Raw genomic sequence first — 20,113 nt, 5'->3', positions numbered from 1 at the left:
GATACTTTTTATTGCCTGAGCAAATTTCTTATTACTTGAAATACTTAAAACTCAGTGTATACTTAAGTAATACTTAAACTCCAGTAAGCTTTAAGTGTTTCAGATCTTGGTAGTTCAGATCTTGTCAAGAATAACCACAGATAAAGTTTATGAAGGGAACATAACAAAGCATCTTCTATGAGTATTTTTTCATTCTCAGGCATTATAGTACGCCAGGTCATGGTATTTTTCCATCTGGATTTCTGCAGAATGATTGGCTTGTGTTACAAATCTCTACCTAATTACTTGGAGTTGCCAAATTAATCCTAAATCTATTCTAGTCAAGGACAATTTTTATTACATCAATTTACAATTTAAGAACTTTCAGTGGCTGATTTATTTCTTTAAACAAATCACCCTAGTTTGACATCAGTGGGCCCCAGGCCTTGCTGTTTCTCATGGATTCATTTTCTTCCCATTCATATGTGTTCCAGGCTCTTTGCCACCCCTGTGGATATAGCATCAACTACACATCTTCTTGCAACAATTAAAATTCTATGCTTGTCTCATGACCTAATCAAAACTAACTCACTTTTCGCTGACCTCTTATGATTTACATTTTGCAGTATACGCTGTCCTCTATCCACTGGTATATATTGACTGGCTGGTTTGCTTATAGCTCTTCTTTAGTTGGAGAAGACTCTTGAGAGTCCTTTGGACTGTAAGGAGATCCAGCCAGTCCATCCTAAAGGAGATCAGTCCTGGGTGTTCATTGGAAGGACTGATGTTGAAGCTGAAACTCCAATACTTTGGCTATCTGGTGCAAAGAGCTGACTCATTTGAAAAGACCCTGATGTTGGGAAAGACTGAGGGCAGGAGGAGAAGGGGACGACAGAGGATGAGATGGCCGGATGGCATCACCAACTCAATGGACATGGGTATGGGTGAACTCCAGGAGTTGGTGATGGACAGGGAGGCCTGGCGTGCTGCAGTTCATGGGGTCGCAAAGAGTCAGACACGACCGAGCGACTGAACTGAACTGAACTTCCTTAGTTACTTCGTGACTATCATATCTCGGTGTCTGGCTGTATGGCGGTATTGTGTGTACCTTGAGCACACCATGAACTAACACTGATCTCTCAGTGTGGAACCCAGAGGTCTCTCACGGATCACTGCAGCCTAAAGTTGGTAAAGGCTTAAAGTGTGAAGAGGGAGGGCAAACAGTGACACCTTCAGGGAAGAGTTAGGCCTAATGGTGGAACCTTGCATTTGATCCTAACTATTTAGCATGATATGCCTGAAATATATGGAACTAAATACTTGTTTTATCTTAGTGTGGTCAACTGGTATACATTAGAAATTAATGCTGATCAGACAAATCAATTAACAGAAGTATTTCATATTCTAAAAGTGTCAGAATGTGACTACTCCAATTCCATCAATATTATACTGAAGGAAAATTGTGTTCCTGAGCTACTGTCTCTGTGTATAAAAGTTACTTTAGTTAATTTAAGCATTGTAGCAAGTAGGAATGTTTGATTCATTTAAAGTCTAAAAAAGTCTGAACCATTTAGATTTTGTATAATTTATGCTTCTCCACCACTCTGCAATCTAGGCATATTCTTTACTATACCTCTAAAGAGCTAACCTTCATGTTAATCTACAGACTGTGAGCTGTGTAGGTTCCAGCCTTTCTTTTTCATATTTAGTTTTGCCACTGGACTCTGGGCCTCTGTCCTCACCTGTTACGTAAAGAAGTCAGGTGAAGTTATCACCAAAGTCTCTTCAAGTGTGAGTTGTGCATGACTAATCCGTTGTAGAACATAACTAAAATAATGGTTCTTCTGTAGTTCTTTTGGGGCTTTTATCGTTGCCAGGAATCATGCTGGAAAGATAAAGGCATCACCGGGAATGTGCATGGAAAGACCACTGAATTATGGCCATGTTTTGAGATAGAGACTTAAGCACCAAAAAGAGCTAGTAAAGGATGTTTTTTTAGTGGTGTTTTAAGGAGAAACATGCTTGGAAAATGTTGAGTGTTTCTGGATAGAGAAGTACCAAATGGATGTGTCCTTTTTATGACATCAAGCACTTTTGCTCCGCATACTCAGTGTGCACGCTAGTTAGGAAGGGCAGAGTCCCTGACCTAGGCTTGCAGGGTGTGAGGTTCTGAGGTCAAAGTGGGTTTGGCTGCTCAGCCTGGACCGGGGCGCTGGAACCCTTAGCTGGGAAGACCTCGGTGAGGCTGCTGGGTTTGTGCACGTGGGCTCCTGTTTTCCCCACAGCCCCGCAAGGGACCAAACCCTCTTTTCACCTGGGCAGAGCCCAGAGTTAGCAGCCCTGGGGGCTCAAATCAGGGGCCAGGGGAGTGAAGTGACTTGCTCGTTTACGTTGTCTTTGAAATCTGGGGCTCTCATTCCTGCTGGGGTCGGGGACAGCCGCAGTCTGGATAGTGTATAGAGGGTGGGCGCGAGGGTGGTGGCCGAAACCGCTAGCCTCACGGCCCAGCTCCGCCCTCGCCCCCGACCAGCGCCTGAGGACGCGATCCCCGCTGCCCAGGCCGCCCCGCCGGGCGCTGGAGTGCCGCCCGCAGAGGGCGTGCCTTGGAGCCGAGCGCGCCCCTCCGCCGCCACCTGCGGGGCCGGCCAGCCGGGCGCTGGGCGCAAACCCTTCTGGAGCGCGCGGCGGGCGCGGCGGCGGCGGCAGCGGCGAGAGGAGGAGCCCAGAGCGTGGCCGAAGGGCACCCCGTCCTCCAAACGCTGCCACTTGACTGAGCCGGCCGCTGGCGAGAAGGCGGCGCCACTGCCCGCACAGCTGGACCGCACTTCGCTCCGGGCCCGGCCTCAGCTCCCGCCCGGCCTGACGCCCACCCGCCTCGGATGCCTGCTCCCTCCCCGCCGCCAGCCAGACGCCAGAGAGGCGCGCGCCTGCCCCGGTCCTGTCGTGTAAGTGAACTCCTGAGAGGTGGGCGACCTGTCCGTCGGCCTCTGCTCCTCCGTTTTGCCTTTTTGATTTTGAGTGACAGAAATCTGAGTTGCAGGAGGCTTTGATTAAACCGGACCTTTCTTGGCCAGCTGCCTGCTAGAGCCTCGTGTCTCCGGCTCCTAATTAAGAACTTAGCCCCCGCCCCCATCCCCCTTGTTCTCAGCCCCCAGATTCAAAGCTTTGCATTAATAAATTGCAGTTTCACCTTCTTCCCTCCTCCTTACCTGAAGCGTGAAGAAGATTTTCAGGTAAAAGATTTGCCTGTGAACGTTTAATTTGTATGCCGAGCTGTCAGGCTTATGCTCCGAATGGCATGTCAGGAGCAAACTGTGAGCTCCGGTTGGAGCTGTGGGAGGCTGAATCTGGAGGTGCATTATATCGCAAGTGGGAAATGAAGCAGAGCTGGCGGTAAGACCCTTTGGCTGTTAGCGAAGGGGTCTGGGAAGCAGAGCAGAACAATTAGAGTTTATTTCTCTCCTGTGTCCCGTCTGCCCGCTCCCCATCTCTTATGGAAATAGTAAACATTTTCATCAAAGACCCCATCGTTTTCGGATCGGAGATTTATGCTGTTTATCTTAGGGAATATTTTAGTGAAGAATTCAGAGGAATAAAGGGTCTATTTTTATTATGACAGTGTATAAATCACATCAGGATCAACAGTTGAATATACCTTTAATATTTGGATGAGGTAGTTTTCAAGTACTTGATATAGATACCATATATAAGTGGGAAATAACGAATGTTTAGGTATTCAGCAGAATAGTCTGTTAAAGCCATAACTTCAGTTTTTAACTTCTTTGTGTTGCCATCAAACAAAAATTACTTATTAGGCCCACGGTCTTACAACAAAAGGATACTTTAAAATCACTGACCAACCTCCGGTCCATTTTAACATTCCTTCTATTGCTGTCCTGACAGACTGGCCACACTTTGCGGGGGCGCTTCAGTGACAGGAGGCTCACTGCGTTGTGAGTGTCCCTCCTTTCTGTTATTGTCAGCAAGGCCTTGTTGACACTGAGCTGACAACTGCTTCCTTGGACCAGCTTCTCATTAGTCCTGCTTTTGCCAATAGCTCTCTAGCCTGTGAAATTATACGTAGAATTTTTCAGCAGAGATCTAAGACTTTCATCCATCTGAAAAAGTTTGTGACCAAAAAATTGTTAAGAAATGGAAAGTCTAAAATGGTTTAGAGTAAGACTTTTGTCTCCTTTACTTGACAGCTTTGGCTTCCCCATCTGTAAAATAGGAATGATAGGGGTTTTGTGAGAATTAGATAATATTCATAAAGTACTTATCATAGTTGTCTAGAAGTTAGTAAATGTTTATCGTCACTAAATAATATTCATTTTGTTTCCCCTTACTTAAGACCTTTCTCTGTGCTAAAGATCCTTAGTCCCAAATTGAATTTAAAAATGCAGTCTAGTCTGAACAGTACAGACTGCAATGAGTTCCTATCTTCAAAAAAAATCATCTGATTTTTAATCGGCTGTTGTAGTAAATACAACAAAGTTGACTAAAAAACTCACCACTACCACTATCCACACACCCCCCACCCCCACCCCCAACACACATACTTTGCTGTCTAGGTAGGCTTTATTCATTTTTAAATTATGCAGTTAACTTCTTGACGATGAACACTTTTTCTCTTGTCGTCTGTTACTTTAAGTCTCTCTCCCATTCCCAGCTTGTTATTGTTGTTCAGTTATTAAGCCCTGTGTGACTTTTTGGAACTGCAGGGACTGCAGCACGCCAGGCTTCCCTGTCCTTCTCCATCTCCCAGAGCTTGCTCCATTGAGTCGGTGATGCCATCCAACCATCTCATCCTCTGTCGCCTCCTCCTCCTCTTGCCCCCAGTTTTTCCCAGCATCAGGGTCTTTTCCGGTGATGTGTTTCAGTCTTGACTGTGGCTTTCAGCATGCTCACCCTGCCTCTGGCTTTGTGTTACCTGCGCATGTGGTGAGTTTGTTCACTAGACATTTGTATCATTGATAATACATGCGACAGGTCCTTTCGGCATGTGGCATCTGTAGAAGCCTGTGGCACATAGAAAGATGTGGACTTTGGGATCCTGGTTTTGGAGCCTGGCTACTAGCTTTGTGACCATGAGAAACTTCTTTTCCATATCAATAAATTGAGGTTAGGAATTTCTGCCTTTCAGGTAATTATTAGAATTCAAAGTAATGTATTGAAAGTGCCAACTACAGTACTGGTTGGGAAGATGTATTTGGCTCTCAGTAGGTATTGCTGAGACTAATTAATCCACTGAATTTAACACTGTCTTTCAGATTAAACTCTTCTAGCCTACAGATCAGTCTTCTTCATACAGACATTATGAAAATAATTTTAATCAAATGCTTTGCTAAAAATAAAAAATTCTCTGATCCATCACAAAAGTAAATGATATTAGCTTTAAAATGATTGATTCTCAGTAAAGTCCTAGTTCTTTGAAACCCTCAGTATTTTTCACCCTGTTTTCTGATTAAATCTTGAATTTTGCTGGAGATTGGTATTAAATTAACTGGTTTGCCTAGGAATTCTAATTCTTTCCTTCAATTTTGAATACTTTTTTAATTAGGGGAGAAAAAGTGTGTTTCAATCTCTAGTCTCTTGAGACTGCCTTCCTTCTCCATGTTTTTCTGAGGTTGTCAGAATATTTTTGTGCTTACATCTGCCAATTCTCTCTGGAATGTGATTCACCAGATTTTGAAGACATGAATTCTTTTAAAGTGACCTCTTCTGCTTGTGCATTGAGGTTTCTTCTGTACTTTGCAGCTTAAAGATCATTTGCTTTTAAGAAAGCTAAACAATTGCTGAGCAGTTCTGTTTCCTTTCCCTAATTAATTAATATACCATCTGCCTTGGATTGGGGATTTCTTTTTTTTTAATCAAACTGGAGCCTATTTTCCATAGTAAGACTGATACGAACAGAATGGTGGTGGAGAAATACTACATTATCATGTTGAAAGTTTAGGGAGTAATAAATTACTAGTCAATATATGATATAGTAAGAGCCTGCACTTTAAGAATTTACTCCTTATAAGTTAAGAGTTGTGAAATAAAGGATGTTTCACAAGGGGCTTTGAGGGTAACATAGACTGGTGAAGCTGGATGGGTTCCAGACATGAGCATGACAAGAGTCCTGCAAACTGGAGCGTGAACGCCCAGCTTAGAGCTGTTCTAATTCAGAGCAGTTGGAGCATTACACTGGGCGAAGGATACACTGGCCCTAACCCTGCTGTGAGGGTGTGGCTTCAGCTCGCTGCAAGTGTCCTGAAAGAGGCAGAACTACATGGAGTCTCACTGTTTTATCCCCAGTATCTAACACACCTTGAAGCACATGCATATTTGATAAATCAGTTCAGTTCAGTTCAGTTCAGTCGCTCAGTCGTGTCCAACTCTTTGCGACCCCATGAATCGCAGCACGCCAGGTCTCCCTGTCCATCACCATCTCCCAGAGTTCACACAGACTCACGTCCATCGAGTCCGTGATGCCATCCAGCCAACTCATCCTCTGTCGTCCCCTTCTCCTCCTGCCCCCAATCCCTCCCAGCATCAGAGTCTTTTCCAATGAGTCAGCTCTTCGCATGAGGTGGCCAAAGTACTGAAGCTTCAGCTTTAGCATCATTCCTTCCAAAGAAATCCCAGGGCTGATCTGGGATTCTCCTTCAGAATGGACTGGTTGGATCTCCTTGCAGTCCAAGGGACTTTCAAGAGTCTTCTCCAACACCAGAGTTCAAAAGCATCAATTCTTTAGCACTCAGCCTTCTTCACAGTCCAACTCTCACATCCATACATGACCACAGGAAAAACCATAGCCTTGACTAGATGGACCTTAGTTGGCAAAGTAATGTCTCTGCTTTTGATTATGCTATCTAGGTTGGTCATAACTTTTCTTCCAAGGAGTAAGCGTCTTTTAATTTCATGGCTGCAGTCACCATCTGCAGTGATTTTGGAGCCTGCAAAAATAAGTCTGACACTGTTTCTACTGTTTCCCCATCTATTTCCCATGAAGTGATGGGACCAGATGCCATGATCTTCGTTTTCTGAATGTTGAGCTTTAAGCCACCTTTTTTACTCTCCTCTTTCACTTTCATCAAGAGGCTTTTTAGCTCCTCTTCACTTTCTGCCATAAGGGTGCTGTCATCTGCGTATCTGAGGTTATTAATATTTCTCCCAGCAATCTTGATTCCAGCTTGTGCTTCTTCCAGTCCAGCGTTTCTCATGATGTACTCTGCATATAAGTTAAATAAGCAGGGTGACAAGATACAGCCTTGACGTACTCCTTTTCCTATTTGGAACCAGTCTGTTGTTCCATGTCCAGTTCTAACTGTTGCTTCCTGACCTGCATACAAATTTCTCAAGAAGCAGGTTAGGTGGTCTAGCCAAACCTTAATTAGCATTCATTAAGTGCCTTTAGGTAGAGAACTGTTCTCTGCCAAATAACAAAAGGAGAAATTGCTCCTGCCCTTGAGGAATGTTTGATCTCATTTGAGGAAGCAGCACTTATAAATTAATAGGCTGGACACAAGTTCAAGAAGAATTCTGGGTAACGGTTTGAGGAATTTCAGAAGGTCTGCACGAAGGAGATGGCATTTCCTCTGGCCTTAAAGATGGCACAGATTTGGTTTATACAGGGAAGAGGGAAAGGGTGCTGGAGATACAGGGTAGAGATACAGGGCAGGTGCTGTTTTTCAACCAAGAGAAAGTCGGAAGGAGAAAATGAGGATGTGTGTGTGTTTGTGGTAAGGATAATATCTTGATGGGGGAGGAAGTGTCCTTGGATTAGTGAGAAATTAAATCCACTAGGTAAAAAGAAGATTTTTTAGAAATGTTTAAATGTACCTCTGCCGTACCTTACCTCCACTGCCCATCCTAAAATACTGTATCATCAGCTACAGAGACTAGGGTATAATCACTCTATAATCACTTCTTAGTAGTGTTGTATATGTATCATGAGAACAGTACAAAAATTTAAATAGCAAAGCTTTCAGAATTCTTGGTCATTTGACCTAGAGTCCAAGTGGATTTGGATACCATGTTTTCTCATGTCTCTACATATGAATAACGGTTCTTTTAGTTATTCAAAATTATGTGTACTGCTGCCTGGAATTTAATTCAGTGCATAGCACTTAACACTCATTATTTATGCCTCCTACTTGTTCTAAAATATTTGAGGTGGCTTCACTACATAAGGACTAACTTATTTTGATTATGTAGGGAAGAAAAAAAAGATCATATACTCTCTTAGGGTCATTGGCTGGGCCTGCAAATCAGAATAGTTAACAGGAGAAAGGAATTAATTGCCTCTGTACGCATGAGAGTTCACAAAAATCATGTTTCAAGGGGATGATTAAAATTGCAGACTTACATACCATCTTAACAAAGGATATTAAAGTGTGGAAAGAGGCTAAAGAAAAGGGCATGACAGTGAGTTCTGTGAAGGTGGCTAGGAAATATATGATAAATAGGGTTGTTTGTTCTGCAGAGAATTGTCTCCAGAGTGGCACTCTTCTTGGTATAGGAGAGTGAGACACCTTTACAAAGGTGCTTTTGCCCTGCTTTTGGACAAAAAGTTGGAGGGCAGAGGCCTAATTGCCTTTGGCTCAAAAAAGGCTTGGGCAGGGTGGCAAATTTTGGGGTGACAAACTCTAATCTCTCTCAAATTCCTTAATGACAATTGAGATAAATAAAATGTAATGGCTCCGAAAAAAATGTCAGTTAAGATTATTTGATCAATTAAAATGATTAAGATTTAGGTATTTTGGACCAACCTTGATTAGACACTACATATTAAGGTTCAGACTTGACTAAGGCAAAGTGTCTACCCTCTGTGAACTCATAGGTTGTGAAAGAGACTGACAGACCTACCATCCATCCCACTAGAACGGGATATGCAGTCACAGTGAAATGTAATTCCGCAAGGATCAATATTTTAAAATTGTTTTGGAGTATATGGCTTCCACCTTTAAGGGAAGTTTTGAGACTGAGGTATCTGATGTGTTTCTTATGGGTAGATTTTTGTGGAGGAGATTGGAAGAACTGTTCAGAACCAGGAAATGTGAGTTACCCAACATAATCTACTCAACAGTCATCTTTTCCTTTTCACAGTGTTTTCTTCCTTCTTTTTACCTCCTTATCAGTTTAGTAATAATAATAGCAAAATAACTGCTGCATTTCTATGGTGCTTTCTGGTTTTCGTTATCACTATACCCGATGAATTTGGGGCAGGCATTATTACATTTAGTATAAAGATGAGGAAGCAGAGTCTCAAAGAAGAAAAGAAAAATTCCTGTGGTTGCACTGCTAATTAAATTCCTCTACCTTTTTTTAGACAGAAGTCATGTGAAGAGGTCTCTAGTTAGAATCTATTGGTTTTTCTGACTTTTCTGAGTACAGAATGGCACAAGTTTGCTGTGCATGATAAATTTCTCTCCTTAAGCTCATGAGGTTCAAAGAAAACTCTGTGAGAAAAAGATTTTATGCATTGATTTTGAGGGTAAAGTCATTTTGTTTAGTGGAGCCTTTTAGGTTTAATATTATATAATATCAAGGTGTCATTTTTCAAAGGAACTTCGTCTGTGTCTTGGATGAATGACCTGTCTGCACTCAGAGAAGTGAGAAATGGCTCAACAAAAATTAATTTTACCAAGTCCTAAAACCTGAAACAATTTTCCCCTTCTCCCTGTACGTTAAGCTTTAATAGAAAACACACTTTATACTGTACCTAGAAAAAATCCTCGAAGTTGATGTGGGCTAGAATGTAAGATTCAAGCATATTTGGGTAAATCATGCTGCTGCTGCTGCTGCTGCTGCTGCTGCTAAGTTGCTTCAGTCGTGTCCGACTCTGTGAGACCTCATAGACGGCAGCCCACCAGGCTCCTCTGTCCCTGGGATTCTCCAGGCAAGAATACTGGAGTGGGTTGCCATTGCCTTCTCCAGGTAAATCATAGGTGATAAATATTGAGTTTATGGGAGACAGAAGAGTTGCTCAGCTCTTTGATGTTCTTATTTATTAGTAAACCCTGAACTTCTGGACCAGTACCACGGAGCACATCTGTCATATCCCCGCACAGACTCATTCCCGTGTCTGAAGACTGCGTCTGCTTAACTCTCATCTGACTCTCAGCATCAAAGCTGCTTATTCATCTTTTTTTAAAAAAGAAATTTAGATATATTATTGACTTTTTACTTGCTAATTGAGTGCTATCCCCTAAATCTTGATATGTAGTGTAGTGAAGCCGCTCAGTCATGTCCGACTCTTTGTGACACCATGGGCTGTAGCCTACCACACTCCTCTGCCCATGGGATTTTCCAGGCAAGAGTACTGGAGTGGGGTGCCACTGCCTTCTCCAGGGGATCTTCCCAACCCAGGTCTCCTGCATTGTAGGCAGACACTTTACCGTCTGAGTCACCAGGGAAGTCACATCTTGATATGGGTTCAGTGCTATTATTATTCTCTCTCTTCACAAAATGATTGAGTCTTTTATTCACATTAAATCTTGGTTTGAAGCAGCTAAAATGTGTTACATCAAATCATCAGTTTGACTTTCTTAAAAAAGATATATTTGATGATAAAAATAATATATGCATTTGAAAAACTGGGGAGCAGAAAAAAGTGCAAAGGAGAAATTTAAGTTACCTGTAATTCCACCATCCAAAGAGAAACACTTGTTGTTCTCTATTTTTTAAAAAAATCCTTCATAGAGTTGAGCCCATCTTTTAAAATTTTATTTATTTATTGGCTGTGCTAGCCTTTGTTGCTACATGGGTTTTGCTCTAGTTGTGGCAAGTGGGCCCTGCTTTCCAGCTGCAGTGCTCAGGCTTCTCACTGCTGTGGCTTCTTTGCTGTGGAACACGGGCTCTAGGGCACAGGCTCAGCAGCAGTTGTGGCGCATAGGCTTAGCTGCCCCACAGCATGTGGGAGCTTCCTGGACCAGGGATCCAACCCACATCTCCTGCATTGGCAGATGGAGTCTTTACCACTGAGCCACCAGGGAAGCCCTGTTTTCTATTCTTTTAAAACGATATATATTTTAAAAATTAGAATCATACATGTATATTATAGTCTTCTGCTTTTAAAAATTAACTATAAGTTCTAGAGACTTGGAAGAATCTTCTAATCTTTGCAAATTTTTCTTTATTTTAGGCAGCAGACGGTAATATCTTCAATGTTTGGTGTCATTTCTTTAGTTAAATGCTAATTACAAGTAAGATTATATGATATTACAAGGCAGGCTTATAACAGTCTTGAAAATATTTTCAATAAATAGAAATATTATAGGAAATTATTGGTTCAAATAACAAATATGTGAGTACACAGTCTGTTTTTAAGCAATATTTTTGTTATTTATAGCCTGAGTTTTTTTCATTTTTCATTTATCCATAGTTTTTGCTATGGATAAATAACCATTTGACTGGTAATTTTAAAAAATGAACATATGAACATTTTCTCAAGCTACTAAATATTTTTAAAGTTATTTTCATATAATGAATTATCCTATAACTTGATTACTTAAAATGACAAACATATATTTATTTCACAGTTCCTGTGGATCAGGAATCTGAATACAGCTTAGATGAGTACCTCTGCTTCAAAGTCTCTCAAAATCAAGTTATCACTTGGGGCTATAGTCTTATCTTACCTGCGGGAGAGTTCTTTAGAAGATTGGGTTTATAAAATAAATTGTTCCTTAATTAGGCAATTATTTGAATTAGCACAAGTCATGAGATGTGAAAGGAAAGCACTGTGATCTAGCAAAATCCCTGAAATTAGAATCAAAAGATATGGATGTTAGACCAGGCAGTGCATTTGATTTGTCATACAGTATCATCAAGGTCACATGCTTCCCAAGGTAGGATAGTTAAGCTGCTTACTTACAGAGTTATACATCAATGTGTTTTGTAAACTGAGGAAAAATAATCCCTCTCTGTTGTATAAATTCACTTATAAGATACCAGGAAAAGAAGAAAAGAGAAAATGCAAATGAAATATGCTCAACAGAAATAGAGATAGATGGGTAATTTACTCTGAAAAACTCCAGACACTGGGTTATCATTTGTAACTCAGGACTATACATACTCTGTTGCTAAGAGTATTGGACTTTTACTTAAAATATCTAAACTTAAATTATTTACATCAGTTATGGACGCCCCTCACTGTGCTAGGCATATAAGAGTGAGATACAGAGATGAACAATTAGTTATTACCCATCTTCTTTCATAGAGAATTTAAGAAGGCTGTTTGTCTGCCTTCAAGAGTCTAGCACACTTATAAACAAGCAGAATGAGAAAAGTACAGTGACAAAGATAACTATGTTATGGAAACTACCTGATAAGAGTACTATCAGGTAGTGAGAAGGCCTTTACACTGGAAGTGTACTTGGGATGGACACTTAAGAATGGGTCTATCTGGGGGATTTCCCTGGCAGTCCAGTAGTTAGGACTCTGTGCTGTCACTGCCAAGGGTGCAGGTTCAGTCTGTGGTTGAGGAACTAAGATCCCACAAGCCACCAAAGACCTATATATAGAAAACTATAAAACACTGATGAAAGAAATCAAAGAGGACACTAATAGATGGAGAAATATACCACATTCATGGATCAGAAGAATCAATATAGTGAAAATGAGTATACTCCCCAAAGCATTGACTCTGTAGAGTCAATGCAATCCCTATCAAGCTACCAACAGTATTTTTTCACAGAACTAGAACAAATAATTTCACAATTTGTATGGAAATACAAAAAACCTCAAATAGCCAAAGCAATCTTGAGAAAGAAGAATGGAACTGAAGGAATCAACCTGCCTGACTTCAGGCTATACTACAAAGCCACAGTCATCAAGACAGTATGGTACTGGCACAAAGACAGAAATATAGGTCAATGGAACAAAACAGAAAGCCCAGAGACAAATCTATGCACCTCTGGACACCTTATCTTTGACAAAGGAGGCAGGAAGATACAATGGAGAAAAGACAGTCTCTGTAACAAGTGGTGCTGGGAACATTGGTCAGCCACCTGTAAAAGAACGAAACTAGGACACTTTCTAACACCATACACAAAAATAAACTCAAAATGGATTAAGGACCTAGATGTAAGACCAGAAACTATAAAACTCCTAAAGGAGAACATAGGCAAAACACTCTCTGACATAAATCACAGCAGGATCCTCTATGACCCACCTCCCAGAGTAATGGAAGTAAAAGCAAAAATAAACAAATGGGACCTAATTAAACTTAAAAGCTTTTGCACAATGAAGTAAACTATAAGCAAGGTAAAAAGACAGCCTTCAGAATGGGAGAAAATAATAGCAAATGAAGCAACTGACAAAGATTTAATCTCAAAAATATACAAGCAGCTCATGCAGCACAATTCCAGAAAAATAAATGACCCAATCAAAAAATGGGCCAAAGAACTAAACAGACATTTCTCCAGAGAAGACTTACAGATGGCTAACAAAGACATGAAAAGATGCTCAACATCACTCATTATCAGAGAAATGCAAATCAAAACCACAGTGAGGTACCATCTCACACCGGTCAGAATGGCTGCTATCCAAAAGTCTACAAACAATAAATGCTGGAGAGGGTGCAGAGAAAAGGGAACCCTCTTAACACTGTTGGTGGGAATGCAAACTAGTACAGCCAGTATGGAGAACAGTGAGGAGATTCCTTTAAAAACTGCAAATAGAACTGCCATACGACCCAGCAGTCCCACTGCTGGGCATACACACCAAGGAAACCAGAATCGAAAGAGACACATGTACCCCAATGTTCATTGCAGCACTGTTTATAATAGCCAGGACATGGAAGCAATCTAGATGTCCATAGGCAGATGAGTGGATAAGAAAGCTGTGGTACATATATACAATGGAATATTACTCAGCCATTAAAAAGAATGCATTTGAATTAGTTCTAATGAGGTGGATGAAACTGGAGCCTATTATAGAGTGAAGTAAGTCATGAAGAAAAACACCAATACAGGATATTAATGCATATCCATGGAATTTAGAAAAATGGTAATAATGACCCTATATGCAAGATAGCAAAAGAGTCACAGATGTAAAGAACAGACTTTTGGACTCTGTGGGAGAAGGCAAGAGTGGGATGATTTGAGAGAATAGTGTTGAAACATGTATATTATCATATGTGAAATAGATTACCAGTCCAGGTTTGATACATGAGACAGGGTACCCAGGGCTGGTGCACTGGGATGACCCAGAGGGATGGGATGGGGAGGGAGGTGGGAGGGGGGTTCAGGATGGGGAGCACATGTACACCCATGGCTGATGTGAATGTATGGCAAAAACCACCACAATATTGTAAAGTAATTAGCCTCCAATTAAAATAAATAAATTTTTTAAAAAAGGAAAGTTGTGGTACATATACATAATGGAATATTACTCAGCTATTTAAAAGAATGCATTTGAATCAGTTCTAATGAGGTGGATGAAGCTGGAACCTATTATACAGAGTGAAGTAAGTCAGAAAGAAAAACACCAATACAGTATATTAACAAAAATATATGGAATTTAGAAAGGTGGTAATGATGACCCTGTATGTGACATAGCAAAAGAGACACAGATATAAAGAACGGACTTTTGGACTGTGGGAGAAGGCGAGGGTGGGATGAATTGAGAGAATAGCATTGAAACATATGTATTGTGAAATAGACCACCAGTCCAACTTCAGTGTATGAAACAAGGCACTCAAAGTCAGTGCACTGGGACAACCCAGAGGGATGGGATGGGGAGGGAGGTGGGAGGGGGTTCAGGATGGGGGACACATGTACACCCATGGCTGATTCATGTCAATGTATGGCAAAACCCACTAAATATTGTAAAGTAATTAGCCTCCAATTAAAATAAATATTAATTTTTTAAAAATCAGTCACTCTGTAAAGAGAAAAGATCCGTGTGAATTAGAAGGGGGGAAAAAAAAAAGAAAGCCCTTTTAGAACAGAAAACAGTTTACAAATGTGATATAGGCATCTATGGATTCAGTAATTGGCTTAGTATATAAGAATGAGTGGATCATGGGTTTCAGATTGCAGTGAATTGAGGACTGAACATTCATTTTTGTGTTTTGTGTTTTAGTTTCATGTTCTGATTTGGGCTCAGTCACCCAGTACCCACCACTCCCCACCTCCATTTAGCAACAGTTGCTTAAGGAACTGGCTGAAGAATTTTACAGAACTTAATTCATGTGCCATTAGTACAGTTGTGTCGTTGAGTTAGAACATGACATGACCGAGAGACGAGTACAGAATATAAAGTTTAAATGTTTACCATCTTGGTGATCTAGATCAGGTTTCTTCAACTAGTTGATCAGGAGCTACCTGTCATTTTCTACAGGGGTGTAGATTACAGGGCTGGAGACTGAAGTTCAATATTTATAGTCATAAATAGGCTTGGTCAGGTGGAGGAGACTTGCACCCAGAACAAAGCCCGTTTCCTGTCACCACCTGGAGAACCTGGTAATTGACACCTGACATAGACCGGCCACCTGACAACTCTTTAATATCCCAAATGACTGTCAGCATTCTTGGGTTGTAATTCTCTTCCCTAATTATAATTCTGAAACATGACCCTATATGTGAGACATGAAAAGAGACACAGATATTGTCTTTCTTATCCATTTGTCTAAAGCACTTAAAATAGTTAATAATTTGATTTTAGTAGATTTAGGAGACAATCTAAGAGAGAGAAGGAAAAGAAATCTTACTGAACACCTTCCCTGTTCCCAGGCAGCTCTAGATGCTCCAAGTGTAGAAGCGCACATGATTTTTATCATGGACACCTGAGGTAGATTCCCAGTTTACAGAAAAAGACACCGCACAGCTCTACTCAGGTTTATTAGACTCTCAGATGCCATCCTTTCCCTTCTCAATGTTGTTTCCTCTGCCTCTCCACTGGGAAGAGTTGGCCCCACGTGTGACTTCACGAAGAGCCCCTGTGACAGCCTGCTCAAGACCAGCTGCACACAGCGTGTGTTCTGTGTGTCTGAGGACGAAACCAGCTACTCAGTTTCCAAGACTGTACAGTAGTGCCCTTTAGGTGACCTTCAGATGGACCAAAATCACATCTGCTAGCTTTTCTAGCCTTTACTTTTTCATGAGAGTATTACATTTGAGTCCGTTTCTGCTTGCCAGTCTAGCGGGTGTCATTTGATCTGGTTAAGAATTTAGAGTCAGTATTACCAATACAGAGTCCTCTGTTAACTGTCTGATTTTCACGGACCTCTACAAGAAGGAAAATATACTCTTAGTATCCGTTATTACAGAACAAACAATGACAAACATGCTGTTAGGAACTTGGTTATTTTTTTAATGAACTTTATATTTTTAAAGAATTGGCATTTCAATTAACTGCATTAAACTTTGAAAGACAGTATATTCACTCAGCTTTTAAAGACTACGATGTGGTTTTTATTATATAGATTTTTGCATTAATTCAGGGCTAGGGCCCATTTAAAGCTATAGCTTGAGATACAAAACCTTAAAACCTGTTTAAAGGCTTAGAATATGAAATAAAGTAGGACAACAGTAATAACCATTTCTGTTAATCTAGTATTTAAGAAGGACTCTCAAGGATTTAGGAGCCTGTTCATTCTCAGAGCAGATTTTGGAAGTTTTTGTGTTTTTTCTCTGATAGAGCTGTGTGTATTGGCTCCACTCATATTCAAGTTGGGGATTCCCTGGTGGCTCAGACAGTGAAGAGTCTGCTTGCAATGTGGGAGACCCGGTTAAACCCCTGGGTCAGGAAGATCCCCTGGAGAAGGAAATGGCAACTCACTCCAGTATTCTTGCTGGGAAAATTCCATGAATGGAGGAGCCTGGCAGGCTACAGTCTGTGGGGTCACAAAGAGTTGGACATGACTGAGTGACTTTACTTTCCCTTCACTTTCATATTTAAGTTAAGCTTTTTGGCGAACCTTCCCTGATGTATTCCCAAGGAGCTTACTTACCAGGCTCAATCTGATGACATTGAATCCAGGATGGAGGGCTACAGCTTCAAGATGAAATATACAGAATGAGCTGCTGTAAACTGCATCTTCTATTTGAAGGAACTAAGATCCTCTAGAGAAGGGCGTGGGTACCCACTCCAGTGTTCTTGCCTGGAGAATCCCATGGACAGAGGAGCCTGGGGGGCTACAGTCCATAGGGTTGCAAACAGTAGGACATGACTGAGCGACTAACATTACATTACATTAGCATGGAGGGAACCAAGTAAAAGGGGCTTTCTTTATGTGTGACTCTGATGTATGTGTGTGTGTATACATATAAGTGTTGGGATTTGGGGAAGGAATGGTGGGCGGGGTGGGGGGCATCTTTGTATTTTATTTTTGCTGGCAGTGGCACGAACAAATGGCCACTTCACATACTGGGACAAAGATAATGCGAAGGGTCCTTTCTGGGCATTTGCACTAATTATAGCCTGAGTGAGCTGTCATCTCATTCTCACTCTGTTTCCCTTTGATTTTATTTTGTTAAGTACATTTTGAAAGCACTTATATTGATGGATATTGGTCCTGAACACACAGAAACTCACTAAATACTGGCTAGATGGTTGAAGAATGTTCTCACTGACAACTCTTTATGCATCTTAAGATGTTAAACTATAGTATAAAAGAAACTGATATTCAGTATTTTTGAAAAGTGTATTTTAAAAAACATTTTATACTTACACTTCCGTATCAGCCAGTTACAATGACAAGAGAGCCAAAACACTTTTCTTTGCTAACATCCAGCGTTAAATACATCACACCTTTAACTGATAGCTGTGGTAACTTTCTAACCTGCCAGATGAATAATGCAGTCTAAGAATTAACTTAAGGAGAGCTCATCCTAAAGGCCAATCCTTAGAAGGCCAATTATATCTGCCCAACTATTAGCATGCATTAATAGTGAACACTGTTGAAACTATTGCTTCATTATGAATCGACTGTCTTATTAGAGGAGACTGAAATTATATAAAGCTTATTCTTCAGTGACATACAGGTTGGGATTTCATTGCCTTTAAGGTAATTTTATTCACATTTCTTTATTCACATCTGTAATTTTATTTATTTTTGACCATGACACACAGCTTGGGGGATCTCAGTTCCCCAACCAGGGACTGAATCCAGGCCACAGTGGTGAAAGCACCAAATCTTAACACTACTAGACACCAACAGGGAGGGCTTCCCTGGTGGCTCAGTGGTAAAGAATCCACCTACAATGCAGGAGACATGGGTTCGATCCCTGGGTTGGGAAGATCCCCTGGAGAAGGAAATGGCAGCCTACTCCAGCATTCTTGCCTGGGAAATCTCATGGATAGGGGAGCCAGGAGGGCTACAGTACACACAGTCACAAAGAGTCGGACACAACTTAGCAACTAAACAACAACAAGACGATCAGAAAACTCTCTATTTTTGCTTTTTACCATGTCTGTCAAGTGTTCGAATAGCTGTTATAAACAGAAGTAGCATAAACTTTTTGTTTTTGGCTCTGATTTTCCTTTCAGGATCACTCTTCCAAAAAAACCACAGAATTACAATCTGATTAACAAAGATATAGGATTACCAATCCTGTTCTGTCAGGGCAAGTACATCTTTTCTAAGCATGTGATGATAAGAAATTCCATTAGACAGTTACTGGACCAGTTGATTACCCAATGACATGAATGTATCAGTGTCATTTTATCAAAGATAGGCCCTGAAGACCAGAGTTGACAGCTAGTCCTAGATAGTGGTCTCTGGGAGCCTGGGAAGCTCTGAGCTATAATGTCCCTGCTGATGGAGACCAGATCACAAACTAGGCCAGTGAGCAGAGAGTAACAGGAGAGCCTCGGAAGAAGCTGTATTGGTCTTTGTCAGAATTAACTTCAAAACTAGAGGTGGGGAGGGAGGCTCTGTAAATTCAAGAGGGGGAGGATGTTTAACACTTGAAACCTATAAGTGTTAAACACTTAAAAATTATAAGATAAAGTATTATTGGAGCAACTGTTATTCTCAGAAGAACCTGTAATTAAGAATGGGAGCTCACACTAGGAAGTGTGACTTCTCTGGGTCAGTTTCCTCTGCAAGTGGAAATATCCAGGCCTGTCTGCTGATTGGTTCTATTAGTTAGAAGGAAGCAGATGGTAAACATGATATAAATTAATGAACTTAAGTGATAACTGTAGAATATTCTATCCATGTTAGAAGCAGTATCACTAAACCTAGTTGGTGGCATAAATATTTTACCACTTAGATATTTTTTGGTCCTGTAGATAATCAAGATAATGTACTCAAACTAAAGACTGTACTGTAGGGAATGGGGTATCACTAATCCATTTCTTTAGAAAGGCTGTCTATCCCTCTCCCCACTCCACTCCCATTAGCTATAAGTTCAGGAACAATACTGTTAAGGACAAAGGACCATCATATCCAATTTGTAAACTGATTTCTCTTCTGACATTATTTCAAATCAAAGCACTTGACATTTCCGTCAAGATATAGAACATTTCCATAACCTACACATTTCTTTCATGCCTCCTTCCAAGCAGTCCTTACCAACTCCCACTCAAAAGAACTGCTCTTATGATTTCCATTCATAGGATTAGTACTGTTCATTCATATAAATGTGACCAATCTTTTGTATCTGGCCCAACATATTTCTGAGATTCCTCCATGTTGCGGCATGGATTGTATTGACAAGTGGTATTCTACTTTATGGATATCCCAGTTTACTCATCCATTCACCTATTGATAGACATTTGTTTTCAGCTTTCAGTATTATGAATAAAGCTGCTATGAACACTGGACTAGAGTTTTTTTTGCAGACATGTTTGCACTTGTCATAAATAAATACCTAGAAATAAAATGGCGAGTTTAGTTCTTTAAAGTGGTTGTACTGTTTTCCACTCACACCACAATATATGCATTCCACATCCTCACCAACACTAGGCATTGCTAGGCTTTTTAATTTTAGTAGTCCTAATGAGTATATAATGGTGATATTGTTTTGAAAACACCTTTTTAATTTTTAGTTTACATACAGCAAAGCTGACTTTATTTTGGTGAATAGTTCTATGAGTTTTGATGTATGTATAGATTCATATACTGCTATGACAATCAGGATACACAACAGTTCTCAGTTCAGTTGCTCCGTCGTGTCTGACTCTTTGCGACTGC

The 20,113-nt window shown here is 40.7% G+C and overlaps 2 protein-coding genes across 3 annotated transcripts in view; both read left to right on the top strand.

The window, feature by feature from the left end:
- The window catches only part of PMS1 (PMS1 homolog 1, mismatch repair system component), a 474,998-nt gene that overhangs the window by 429,577 nt on the left and 25,308 nt on the right, over positions 1–20,113 (top strand). The window lies entirely within an intron of this gene.
- Positions 2,611–20,113, top strand: part of C2H2orf88 (chromosome 2 C2orf88 homolog) — a 42,811-nt gene continuing 25,308 nt past the window's right edge. The window contains exon 1 of the mRNA XM_042243623.2: positions 2,611–2,924. The gene's annotated coding sequence lies outside the window, so the exon portion shown is untranslated. The remainder of the gene's footprint in view (positions 2,925–20,113) is intronic.

Source organism: Ovis aries, chromosome 2 (assembly GCF_016772045.2).
Source record: "Ovis aries strain OAR_USU_Benz2616 breed Rambouillet chromosome 2, ARS-UI_Ramb_v3.0, whole genome shotgun sequence".
In the NCBI taxonomy this organism is placed as follows: Eukaryota; Metazoa; Chordata; class Mammalia; order Artiodactyla; family Bovidae; genus Ovis; species Ovis aries.
This window is presented reverse-complemented; position numbering and strand designations above follow the sequence as displayed.